This window comes from Oncorhynchus keta, chromosome 12 (assembly GCF_023373465.1).
Source record: "Oncorhynchus keta strain PuntledgeMale-10-30-2019 chromosome 12, Oket_V2, whole genome shotgun sequence".
Classification (NCBI taxonomy): Eukaryota; Metazoa; Chordata; class Actinopteri; order Salmoniformes; family Salmonidae; genus Oncorhynchus; species Oncorhynchus keta.
In genome coordinates, this window is record NC_068432.1 from 33,087,720 (window position 1) to 33,101,589 (window position 13,870).

General features: G+C 45.3%; 1 long non-coding RNA gene across 4 annotated transcripts; it reads right to left on the bottom strand.

Moving 5' to 3' along the window:
* Positions 1-9,160: 9,160 nt before the first annotated feature.
* Positions 9,161-13,640, bottom strand: LOC127906323 (uncharacterized). Of its 4 annotated transcripts, none has more exons than XR_008060891.1 (8): positions 13,260-13,640; positions 12,343-12,413; positions 12,080-12,255; positions 11,928-11,989; positions 11,271-11,845; positions 10,619-11,172; positions 10,210-10,340; positions 9,162-10,115 (listed from the first exon to the last, which is right to left on the bottom strand). It is a non-coding gene; the product is annotated as an uncharacterized LOC127906323 (long non-coding RNA). The 4 variants fall into 4 exon arrangements; XR_008060892.1 differs by having other exon boundaries at positions 11,271-11,306; positions 11,386-11,845; positions 12,080-12,413; XR_008060890.1 differs by having other exon boundaries at positions 9,161-10,115; positions 12,080-12,413.
* Positions 13,641-13,870: the final 230 nt, after the last annotated feature.

Below are 13,870 nucleotides of genomic sequence, written 5' to 3' on the forward strand. Positions count from 1 at the left end.
CGACCGATTGATATATTGGGCTCACACGTCACCCTCCTCTGGTCATCCTGGGATAGGTCGGACGATGCGCTGTCTTGAAGGAAGGTACTGGTGGCCCACTTTAGCTAAGGATGTGAGGATTTATGTTTCTTCCTGTTCGGTGTGCGCCCAGTGCAAGGCTCCTAGACACCTGCCCAGAGGTAAGCTACAACCTCTACCCGTTCCTCAACGGCCATGGTCGCACCTGTCGGTGGATTTTTTTTACTGATCTTCCACCTTCACAGGGTTACACCACGATCCTGGTCGTTGTGGATCGGTTTTCAAAGTCCTGTCGTCTCCTCCCTTTGCCCTGTCTCCCTACGGCCTTACAAACTGCAGAGGCCCTGTTTACACACGTTTTCCGGCACTATGGGGTGCCTGAGGATATAGTGTCTGATCGGGGTCCCCAGTTCACATCAAGGGTCTGAAAAGCGTTCATGGAGTGTCTGGGGATCTCGGTTAGTCTTACCTCAGGTTTTCACCCCGAAAGTAATGTGCAGGTGGAGAGAGTTAACCAGGATGTGGGTAGGTTTCTGCGGTCTTATTGCCAGGATCGGCCGGGGGAGTGGGCGAAGTTCGCGCCCTGGGCAGAGATGGCTCAGAACTCGCTACGTCACTCCTCCACTAACCTTACCCTAATACACATTGAAAGGGAGTATCAGCCGGTTCTGGCTCCTTGGCATCAGAGCCAGACCGAGGCCCCTGCCGTGGACAATTGGTTTCGGCACGATGAGGAAACCTGGGAGGCAGCCCACGTCCACCTTCAGCGTGCCATAAGGCGCCAGAAAATTGGCGCAGACCGTCGCCGCAGTGAGGCCCCAGTGTTCGCACCAGGGGACAGGGTCTGGCTCTCGACCCGAAACCTGCCCCTTCACCTGCTCTGCCGGAAGCTGGGTCCGCGGTTTGTGGGGCCGTTTAAAGTCCTGGGGAGAGTGAACGAGGTATGTTATAGGTTACAACTACCCACTCATTACCGTATTAATCCCTCGTTCCATGTGTCTCTCCTCAGGCCGATGGTGGCTGGCCCGCTCCAGGAGGCTGAAGTGCGTGATGTTCCTCCGCCTCCTCTAGACATCGAGGGGGTTCCGGCGTACTCTGTTCGATCCATTTTGGATTCGAGACGTCGGGCGAGGGGCCTTCAGTACCTCGTGGACTGGGAGGGGTATGGGCCGGAGGAGAGATGCTGGGTTCCGGTGGAGGACGTGTTAGATCCTTCCATGTTATCAGAATTCCACCGTCTCCATCCGGATCGCCCTGCACCTCGCCCTCCGGGTCATCCCCGAGGCCGGTGTCGACGTGCAGCTGGAGCCGCGCGTCGGGTGGGGGGGGGTACTGTCACGAATTCTGCCGAAGTCGTTGCCTCTCCTTGTTCGGGCGGTGCTCGGCGTTCGACGTCACCGGTCATCATTGATCCTTTTTTAATTTTCCATTGGTTTTGTCTTGTCTTCCCACACACCTGTTTTCAATCCCATTCATTACCTGTTGTGTATTTAACCCTCTGTTTCCCCTCATGTCTTTGTCAGAGATTTATTGTCAGTGTAGTATTGTTTGTTGTATAGGTGCGCGTCGGGTCTTCGTACCCATGTTTTGTTTATGTTCTTTTCCCGTTTAGTGTTATGGAGCATGTTACTAGGATATTATTAAAAGACTCCATTTTACACTCCGTTTGACTCTCCTGCGCCTGACTTCCCTGCCACCTATACACATATGCCTGACAATACCCTAAACTGTGGACACTTTATAATGCCATTATAATGAATTATATCCTAATGACATCTTTCAACAACTTACATATGCTTTTAAAATATGAGATACATACATAATGCCTTCATATATACAATAATATGTTGCTAGATTTAGGATCAAATACAGTGACCTTGTTTTGGGCGTTCAGCCAGTAAACTAATCCAATCAGGTAGTTTGATTCCATCATAAAGATGTGAGATTAAAGACTTCTTAAGGACATGTTTTATGACAATGACAACGTCCTTTACAGCACAACCTATAAACTTTCATTGTGTAATGAATTCTACATCAGTGGACACAGAGGACGCAGGCATCTCACTGTAGGTCCCACATTAGCACTGGCCTGTCTATATATAGCTACAGGAACTGCTGCAGTGGCAGACACACACTCACTGAGTCACTGTGACATAACAGAAACCCCTCTCCCAACTATATACAGTATGGGAAGGTGTTAACAATTATTTAACACAGGTTGGTGATACACAATTAGACACAAATATGCTCTTATAAAAGCAATTTGTATTATTATTATTATTATTATTATTATATTATTTTCAACTATTGTTAAATATTATTTAGAAAACAATGCAATACACTTCTGTCTTTAGTAAAGCAGTAACATTAATTTCAGAGCATTGCTTTCATGCAAGTCATCAGTTCCCATACTATTCCAGTTTATCTGGCTGATGAAGTAAGCAGAGCACGTCTATCTTAATACAACAACAAGGATGAATACCACGTGATATTTCAACAACATCTTTATTACAGTTGTACGGCATAAAATTAGCAATAATCCTACAAAAAAAACTATATTTTGAATATTCTATACCTTGAAGAAAATAAGGCCTCCATTTTCTTAAATCAGATGTTCTCGACTCTCCTGCTGCGGACACAAACTGTCTGCCACCTGACACACTAGAATTACTTCAGTGCTGCTGTGGTTGCCAAGGTAATGAGAGAAAGCCTGGGATTTGATGATGCAGATCACTATTTCCTCAGCTGCTCGTGAGGCTGGGAACAGAGAGGGGGTAGAGCACATGAAAGACTGTGTTGATATCAGCCCTAAATACATGCACAGAGGTTAAATCAGAGGTTCTATGGAAAGTAAGGGGATTTAATAGTTTAATAGAGAGAAGAACACAATAAGGTACATGGAGAAAATATATGAATGTAAGACTGCATAGTAGGCTAAACTAATGTTAAGTTCCTTGCCTATGTACCATAGATGAGGGGAAATCTATCTCTATCAACTCAAACCAAACTGAACTAAAGTTATAGACTAATAGAATAGAGTTTGCAGTCATCTCTCTTCCTCCTCCACAGTCTCACCATAAACACCACAGGAAAGCAACGTCAAACATCAGGACGGTGTTCTTTCCCCAGAAACCCTTAAATCCTGGTGCACGTGTAACCCAATTAAGAAATAATCCCCTCATCGGAGGACTGGAGGGGTTGTTGTTGTAGGGGCTGAAGTGGGGTGAAGTTAATCAAATCAAATCAAAGTGTATTTGTCACGTGCGCCGAATACAACAGGTGTAGACCTTACAGTGAAATGCTTACTTACAGGCTCTAATCAATAGTGCAAAAAGGTATTAGGTGAACAATAGGTAGGTAAAGAAATGAAAACAACAGTAAAAAGACAGTGAAAAACAGTAGCGAGGCTATGACAGTAGCGAGGCTATAACAGTAGTGAGGCTATAAAAGTAGCGAGGCTACATACAGATACCGGTTAGTCAGGCTGATTGAGGTAGTAAGTACATGTAGATATGGTTAAAGAGACTATGCATGAGAGTTAGGAGTTACTCTTGTGGACTACAAAGGGCTTTTGAGTGAAATTACTTGGTAATGATATTGTTGAGTTAACAAGAGAGAGAAGGAAAGTACAAAAGAGAAAAGTTAATCATTGCAAGACTTTGGTACCATAATAACTAGGTTGTGAAAAAACACTGTAGCAATTATTTTGATTGCAGTACTCTACATATGCTTAAGTAAATTAAACAAAGAAGTTGAACTATCCCTAAGTTGTTCCTGTTTCCGGCAGGTCTTTCAGCAGCAGCATTCAAGAGTACACCCCTTAAGCAGCTTTAACATGAGTGGTCAGTGAGGAGATGGAGGAGAGTGTTAAGGCCTGAATGAGGACTACTGGTGCTGCTGCTGGGAGGTCACCCTCTCCCAGGGCATATCCCATTCACTGCTCTTCCTAAGCACCTTACAGAGAGTAAGACTGAGACTGAGACTGAGACTGGGACTGCATTAAAGGATCAGGGCAGACATATAATTATTACATTTACATTTAAGTCATTTAGCAGACGCTCTTATCCAGAGCGACTTACAAATTGGTGCATTCACATTATGACATCCAGTGGAACAGCCACATTACAATAGTACATCTAAATCTTTTAAGGGGGGGTGAGAAGGATTACTTTATCCTATCCTAGGTATTCCTTAAAGAGGTGGGGTTTCAGGTGTCTCCGGAAGGTGGTGATTGACTCCGCTGTCCTGGCGTCGTGAGGGAGTTTGTTCCACCATTGGGGGCCAGAGCAGCGAACAGTTTTGACTGGGCTGAGCGGGAACTGTACTTCCTCAGTGGTAGGGAGGCGAGCAGGCCAGAGGTGGATGAACGCAGTGCCCTTGTTTGGGTGTAGGGCCTGATCAGAGCCTGGAGGTACTGAGGTGCCGTTCCCCTCACAGCTCCGTAGGCAAGCACCATGGTCTTGTAGCGGATGCGAGCTTCAACTGGAAGCCAGTGGAGAGAGCGGAGGAGCGGGGTGACGTGAGAGAACTTGGGAAGGTTGAACACCAGACGGGCTGCGGCGTTCTGGATGAGTTGTAGGGGTTTAATGGCACAGGCAGGGAGCCCAGCCAACAGCGAGTTGCAGTAATCCAGACGGGAGATGACAAGTGCCTGGATTAGGACCTGCGCCGCTTCCTGTGTGAGGCAGGGTCGTACTCTGCGGATGTTGTAGAGCATGAACCTACAGGAACGGGCCACGGACGACGATCTAGAACCAGCAGACCTGGCAGGGTCCTTGACTAATTTTGGGACGGCCCAAAACCAGGATCCGACCCTGCAGCAAGCCAGAGCAGATGTGCAGGTCATAGATGGTACTCCAATAAATGTTGGGATGATGCCTAATAGTTTTCCCCACTTCATCATGAAAAAGGGTTTGGTGTACAGAGTCTCGAAAATAGGGGTTGATGTGGTGGAACAGTTGTTGGTTCCCACCCGGTACCGGAGGACAGTACTGGATATAGCTCATGGGCACATTCTGGGTGGACACCTTGGTATCGATAAAACCCGAGACCGGATTGTAATGTTTTACTGGCCAGGAATTCAAGCTGAAGTGGCTCGGCATTGTGGAGAGTGCCCGGGGTGCCATTTAACAGCTCCCCGACCAGCTGTTAGAAGCCCGTTAGTGCCACTCCCCATAATCGAAACGCCATTTGAGAGGATAGCGATGGATTTAGTGGGCCCACTACCCAAATCCGCCAGAGGGCACCAATACATTCTGGTCATTCTAGATTATGCCACTCGCTACCCAGAAGCCATTCCCCTTCGGACAATGGCTTCCCAAAATATCGCAAAGGAATTAGTGCTCTTGTTCACCAGGGTAGGGGTTCCAAAGGAGATCCATACCGACCAGGGGACCCCCTTTATGTCCCGCCTTATGGCGGACCTTTGTAAACTGTGGCAGGTGAAACCGTTGAGGTTTACCATCCTCAGACGGACGGGCTGGTTGAGAGATTCAACCGGACCCTGAAGTCAATGCTCAGGAAGGTAATCGATAAGGATGGGAAAAACTGGGATTGCATGTTGCCGTAACTGATGTTTGCCATTAGAGGAGGTTCCTCAAGCCTCGCTGGGGTTTTCTCCCTTTAAGCTGGTATATGGGAGGCATCCCCGGGGAATCTTAGACATCGCCCGGGAAACCTGGGAGCACCAATCCACCCCGTATACTAGTGTCATAGAGCACGCCACGGCAATGCAAGACAGGTTAGCCACAGTCATGCCCATCGTCAGAGAGCACATGAGACAAGCAGAGGAGCACCAGCGGCACACTTATAACCGGCAGGCTACCCTGAGGGAATTTCAACCGGGAGATAAGGTGTTAGTGCTGATCCCCACGGTAGAGTGTAAACTACTAGCCACATGGAAAGGACCATATGAAGTACTGGAGAGAATATGAGAAGGCAATTATCGGATCCGACAGCCAGGTCGACGGCCCCAGGAACAGATTTATCACATAAACCTGTTAAAAGCATGTAGAGAGAGAGAAACACTAATGGTCACATACCCCCCACACACTCAGGAGACAGACGAAGTAAATATTTCACCCACTCTGTCCCCAGCACAAGTACAGGAAGTAAAGACCCTGATCCACAAAACAGAGATGTGTTTTCAGAGGTACCTGGCCGAACTGAGGTTACGGCTCATGATATTGTTTCCCTACCAGGGAGAAAAGTGAGCATGAGGCCATATCGGGTACCCGAGGCTCGACAGGCCGCGATTCGAGCAGAGACGGAGAAAATGTTGACAGCTGGAGTGATCGAAGAGTCACATAGTGAGTGGTCTAGCCCAATTGTGATGGTCTCCAAGCACGATGGGTCTTTTCGGTTCTGTAACGACTTTCAGAAGGTAAATGAAATCTCCAAGTTTGATGCCTACCCCATGCCCTGAGTAGATGAACTACTGGAGAAAATTGGTAATGCTTGGTACATTACGACCCTTGATCTGACAAAAGGGTACTGGCAAATTCCTCTGACCCCCAGGGCCAAAGAAAAGACAGCCTTTGCAACACCCGACGGTTTGTTTCAATACACCGTCATGCCATTCGGCTTACACGGGGCCCCAGCCACCTTTCAACGGCTCATGGACAAAGTCCTAAAACCGCACAAAGCATACGGCGCAGCTTATTTAGATGACGTGAGGATCTACAGCCCAGGTTGGGAATCCCACTTACCCCGGGTACAGGCAGTGTTAGACGCCCTTAGAAAGGCAGGGCTCACGGCAAACCCTGCTAAGTGTTATGTGGGGTTAGAGGAGACAGAGTATCTGGGATACACTGTGGGAAGAGGGTTAATCAAACCCCAAGAAGGTGAAGGCAATTAGAGAATGGCCGAAACCAATAAATAAGAAGCAGGTTCGAGCCTTCCTAGGGCTGACCGGTTACTACCGGAAGTTCATCCCAAGTTATGCCACAGTGGCCGCCCCACTTACCGACATGACTAGAGCCAAAGGGCCAAACATGGTCAAATGGGATGAAAGGGCCACCAAAGCATTTAGGACATTACATGAGGCTCTCTGCTGTAATCCAGTACTGGTGGTACCAGACTTTGAGAGAGAGTTTGTGGTTCAGACGGATGCCTCAGAGGTCAGCTTGGGAGCAGTGCTATCCCAAGAGGTAGAAGGGGTGGAACCCCCCATCCTGTTTTTAAGCACGAAGCTGGAACCACGGGAAACCAAATACTCAGTCGTTGAGAAAGAGGCGCTGGCAGTAAAGTGGGCTCTAGAAAGCCTGAAATACTACCTGCTGGGGCACCACTTCACCCTCATCAGTGACCATGCCCCACTCACCTGGATGCATAGGGCCAAAGAGAAGAACGCTGGGGTGATGTGGTGGTTTTTGAGTCTCCAACCGTTTCATTTTTACTTGAAACACAGAGCAGGGAAGGAAATGGGAAACGTAGATGGGTTATCCCGGTGCATGCATATTTTGCTGCGATAGCCCGACCTAGGGGGTCGGATCTAGGGGGAGAGATGTGTGGCAAAGAAGGGGGACGAGTGATAAATGGCAGATATGTGAGAGCAGAACTAATAAACTGGCTCTGCCCGATCACTAAAATGGCCACCCCTGTCAGAACTACAGATCACAAAATGGCCGACCGGCAAAACTACAAGTCCCAGAAGCAAGGGGAACCCTCAGAAGGTGGAGCCGACCCAGAGATAAAGGGTCAAGGAAAACCAGGAAGAGGAAGAGAGAGGGCTGGAAGGATCTATCAACAATAGAGAAAGAGACAATAGAGATTGGCTGGATTTACCGTGTATGAGCTGGATTGTTTTGGATTTACCTGTTGGCGTTTGGACCTGGACCTACCGAGAACACGATTCGTGTACCGAACCCTGCTATCCTTGACCTCGCCTACGGCCTGGGTGGACCAGGACGGAGAAACAAACACACAGGTACTGTCCTGTTCGAAATAACTCTCATTCTTGGGTGATTTGGTGACAGTTTACCACTTAATTTGTGACAAACGCTCCTAACCTTGAAGAGGGTTGCCACATGCACAAACACAGGTTGACACCTAGAACGCCTCAGGTCTATCCCATTAGACAGACTGGGGCATGGGCTTGTGTAAGCTCCTGGTGCTGAAATAGAAGCAGTGTTTGCTGACACAGACAGCGTTGCTGTGGCTCCTTCTCCTTCAGTTCTGGAGTCAGTTATGGGGAATGGGGTGGGAGAGTTATTCTGCTGGAATAAAGGACTCCATCTGGTGAAGGGAGAATGTGATCCACCCCACTGCAGCTGCAGTTGTCATGGAAACAGAGGGCTGTTGACTTAGGTCTCCCAGCTGCTGATGATTGGAGGATTGATCATCCTGCAGAATGCGGGTCAGAATTTAAACACAGACCAACAGAATCATAAACCGAGGATGTGTTTGTTACATGTCTTTGTTTTAGTATGGTCAGGGCGTGAGTTGGGTGTGTTGTCTATGTTAGTTTTGCTATTTCTGTGTTTGGCCTGGTATGGTTCTCAATCAGAGGCAGCTGTCAATCGTTGTCCCTGATTGAGAACCATATTTAGGTAGCCTGTTTTCTATTGTGTTTCGTGGGTGATTATTTTCTGTTCTGTGTTTTATGTACAGGGGCCTGTTGCACAAAACTAGGATAAGGGATTAAGCCAGGATATCTTGGTGATCCTGGCTCAATTGATCCGTAATCCGGTTGCACTAAAGATGGATAGGGGGCAGGAGGATATGTTATGGTATAAATTACCATGGAGATTTATTCTGTGGAGCTAGCCTGCTCCAGACCAGGCTAAATTCCAGGATCTATTTAATCTCATCCCTAATGTCAGTCAGCAGTCACCACAAATGGAAACCAATAGTTATTTCACTGCTCACTATACATTGTTATCACATATAACTAGACCCACTGTCATTATTTAAACGTTTGTGATCATTAATTTCAATGATTTTGGATAAAAAATGATTTTTAGATGTTGCTATCATTAGATAATTTACAGTTTCCCATAGACTATATATAAAATGATAGAATATTAGGGCCACAGAGGAAAAAAAAGACAAGTCATAATATTGTAACCAGTTGTTTTAAAGGAGGACAGTTGTTAAAATGTCAGATGCGGGGCATTTCGTGAAATTGTACTTCAGTATGGTTTCATAAACAAAGACATGCTGATGTGCCAGAATATTAAGTATCACATTGTCATAAGTATCAAAACTGTAAAAACAATATGTAGCTTTTCTGCAGAAAGAACCAGCCTCATAAATTTATGACTTTATCCTTTTTCTTCAGTGTGGCCCTAGTACTCTGTCATATAAACAAATACACATTCCATATGAATATAAAAACACAATGTGTAACATTATGTTCCTTCATTGAATAAGGACAAAACAAAGCAGGTAAACCATCAGCTCCTTTCGAAACTGAAGTCACAGTGACTCTACAAGATGGAAAGCACAGAATCCAAGCATATTATACAAAATGATACATACACATTCAAAGGTCTGTATATAACACACCCTGCATGTCTGCACACTAAAATAAATGCAGGACAAATCCATACACATCAACTGAACAGACAAATGAATGGATGCAGTAGCCTCCCTGCAGCCTTGTATTACACACAGTATACCGCACAAACATCATAAGAGGCCAAATTCGTAAAAAAACAAACCCAAAAAAACCCAAATTCCTCTGCCACCGCAGGACATATTTAACCAAAATTGAAAGCACACATACTAACTAAAATAATTCAACACATATTGGTCCCTCAGCAGCCGACCACTGTCGTCATCAGGGAAGATTGCCGGATTGTCCCAGTCCATGGCTGGTGGCACTCTGGGGGCCCTCTCCTTCCTCAGGCAGGCCACATTGTGGAGGACAGCACAAGCCACAGTAATATCACATGCCCTAACAGGGCTGACCCTTAATTTGTGAAGGCAGTGAAAGCGTGCCTTCAGGAGGCCAAAGGTCATTTCAACTCTGGCCCTGGTCCTGGCATGGGCATGGTTGTAGGCCTGCTGTGCTTCCTGGGGGTCTGTGAAAGGTGTCAGGAGAAAAGGCTGGCAGCCATACCCCCTGTCTCCCAGCAACACACCAGAGAATTCACCTGTCAACACAAAATCTCATCATTACTACCTCATAAACACAGTGATATTCTTGACACAGCCATGATGGTTATAAATAGGGGTTGTGTGGCTTACCTTGTGATAGGCACTGATAGATTTCAGAGGCACTGATAGATTTCAGAGGCCCGAAAGATTCTGGAGTCATGGACAGAGCCAGGCCATTTTGCCACAACATTGCTGATCACACAGTCAGCATTGCAGACCATCTGAAATCATAAGATGAGGAATATTACACCAATCAATGCACATCACTGGCAATGCAGAGTGTTCGTCAATGGACAATATCAAAAGTTATGTTCACCTGAACATTAATGCTGTGAAAGGATTTCCTATTCACAAAATCGGCCTCATGGGCACCTGAGGGGCTTTTATCCTTATGTGTGTGCAGTCCACTGCACCAATGACATTGGGAAACCTGTCACACAAAGTAATGAGTATCCTACTATGTGTTAACAGTTGTCCTGTAATTTGTAGATCCTCTTACCTGCAATCCTATAGAACTCCTCTTTGATGTCACAGAGTCTTCTGTGGCCAGGGAAGGAGATGAAGACATCTGCTAATGCTTTGATAGCCAGACACACACTCCTTATTGTGCGGCAAATTGTGGCCTTGTTCAGCTGTTCTGCATCCCCCACTGAGTACAGGAAGGCTCCACTAGCAAAAAAGCGCAAGGCCACACAAACCATTTGCTCCACACTCAGTGCATGGCTCCGTGCAGTGCGGTGCTTAATCCTGGGACCCAGTAGTCTGCATAGATACCTGATGCCATCTGCAGAAAACCTGTATCTTTCATATAGATGGTCATCAGGGAAGGCCAGTGGGTGAACCGGTCCCTGAAGACCCTTTCTCGCCTGAAGGCTCTCCTCAGCACAAGTGCTTCTTCATCCACCACATCTCGCACGAATGGGCATGCCATTGTCAGAGCAGAAAGGAACACACAATTTTGGGCCTTCATATAGGCTAGTGGCCACACCTGGTGCTGGGGGGGTGGGCAAAAGAGGGCGATGCCTTATAACGATGACTTGGTTGTACTGATTGCTGGGAAAATAAAAAAAACCTTAGAAAGATGCCACCGTCCTGTGTGCTCACAATAAGAGCTCATATGTCATGGCTCACTTGACTTTACGAGAATATACCTCATTTTTATTTTGAGCTGTGTCATCTTCTTGGAGCTGGGGGAGGAAATACAAATAATGATTAATACATTTGTGTTACAGTTAGCATACAGTGTACATTGAAGGCATATCTCACCTCCCTCTCAAGTTTTTTTATTTCAAGGTCCAGTTTCCTAATTGTCCTCTTTTTATTTCGGACTCCAGTGCAAGATTTTCCAACTTTTTCTTCTTGTACTGAATGTCTATGTCTGCCAGTTCTATTTGGCGCCGGAGGTGGTTGCCATACAACTTTCTGATAGCTTGTGAGCTCTGTGAACACAATACAATTAGCGCAGCTGGAATTTGGCAGGATGTGGTGTCCTTTTATTAATACGCACTATGTTGCCAGGCTGGTTTTCCCACTGTATAGCATCTGGGTCCTGTAAAAGAAATTCGATTTTTTGATTTTGATGAGGACTCCTCACCATTGTAGAGTAAATAGTACTTTCACAGTCTTACCATGATACCTCATGCCTTCTGGAATCCAGAGAAATGGTCTCCTCCTCATCATCATCGTCTCCATCATGTGCTGTTGCTGCTGCACTGGGGCCTTCACCCTATCACATTTAATCGGATTCATATTGAAGCTAGTAGACAAGACATGCCAGGCCTACAGTATGCCTTTGATGGAGTACTCACTGGATCAGCATCGTCTGGTGCTTGTGCTGGTGGCTCTAACAGGAACACAGTGCTGCCAGACACTGCAAGGCAATAGGTAAACCAAAGTCAGACAGTCCAAATTGATTCAATATGAATGTGGTTGTATCCCATGTAGAGATGGAAGGACATACCTTGAATGAAGCGGGTGGCATCTTGGGAGGAACCTATGCTCGTCTCTTTCCCCCAGGGATCCCCTCTAAGACGGGCCTGCCTTTATTTAGCTCCAAGGCCATGTCCTCTGCTGGGGTAAGGTCAGCCTTTGGTGACCCACCACCCGTGCCTTGTCTGTGGGTATTCTTTTTCACTGCTAAAACAGTACAGACAATGTGTGAGCAGGCACCTTCTGGGTACAATATATGCTTGTGCTTTGTTAAATATTAGTCAGGGACCATACCATTCTGCAGAATGTTCTTGTATTTGATTTTGACCTGCTGCCATGTCCGTTTTGGCCCGTTCATGTTTAATCTACACACACACACACACACATTTAATGGAGTCACACTGCAAAAAATTACTTGGTATTTTTGTCTTGTTTTCAGTAAAAATATAAAAAAAAAAAAACTTAAATAAAGATGTATTTTCTTGATTTGCTAAATGACCTAGCAAAATAAGTATAGTTTAGACAAAAAATATAAACTTTAAGTAAATGTGTGCTTAAAACAAGCAAATAAAAAATCTGTCAATATAATAAAAATTATCTTGAAATAAGTTTACTTTTTCCATAAACACTTAATTTTAGAAAAGTTCGTTTCACTGGCAGATTTTTTTGCTTATTTTCCTAGGTAATTTTGCTCAAGAAAATATTCAAGATGTTTTTTAGATATTTTTTTAACTGAAAACAAGACAAAAATACTAAGTAAGAAAGACATTTTTGCAGTGCAGTGAGCAACCGACCTTGGGTCCTTTGAAAGGCGCTATATAAATTAAAGTGATTATTATTATAGCTCATCTATTTATTCAATTACATTTTATTTATATAGCACTTTTCACAATTGTTTCATTCTGTCAAAGCAGCTTTGACAGAACGGTGGACAACATAAGAAGCAGAGTACAACGGCTAAGATTAAACCGTACTGAGCGTAGTAACGTTAAATAATAATGTAAGGCTTTAATAATAATTTATCATAGCTTTATACAGTGTGATGGACTTACTTTACACAATTTCACTCATATCTGCAGTGCATTTCAATTAAAAATTTAACCGTTTCATAATTACAGTACAACTGCGTTTTTGGAGATGTGAATTAAATATTTGAATTGTAATTGTGATGTTTCAGCGGAGCGGTGAGTGTGTAATTGTGCACTACTTACGCATTCAGGCGGTCTGCAATACTTTGCCACGCTTTTTCTCTTTGCTTTATCACTGTGGCGGTGTTGCCTTTCTTCTTAATTATATCTTTTACCTCCTCGTATGCCTCCATGAGGATTTGTGCTTCCGACGGGGAAAAGTACGCGGCTCTAGTTGCCATGGTAAATCAGTTAATCTGTGATCTGTGGCGGGGTCTATTTGAGTGAGCCGTGAGCGCGCACCTATCCAGGATTGGTTTCACCTGGCTTAATGAATCCGTGTCTGCTCATCCTGGCTTGGTCTTTGTGCAACCAATTAAGCCTGGACGCACATGTTTTGGCTTCATTGAGCTCAGCTTAGTCATTTATCCCGGATGTCTTAATTCTACTTTTGTGCAACAGGCCCCAGGACTGTTTCGGTTTCAATTCGTTCTCTTTGTTGTTTTATTATTTAGTGTTCTGAGTTATAAATAAATATAGTGAACACTTACCACGCTGCGCATTGGTCCTCCGATCCTTCCTACTACTCCTCCTAGTCAGAGGAGTAAACATTGTCACCTGTTGTATTCGGCATATGATACATTGATTTGACTTGAAATAACAATGAACACGTTCTTAAAGGTAAAATAGCTGAA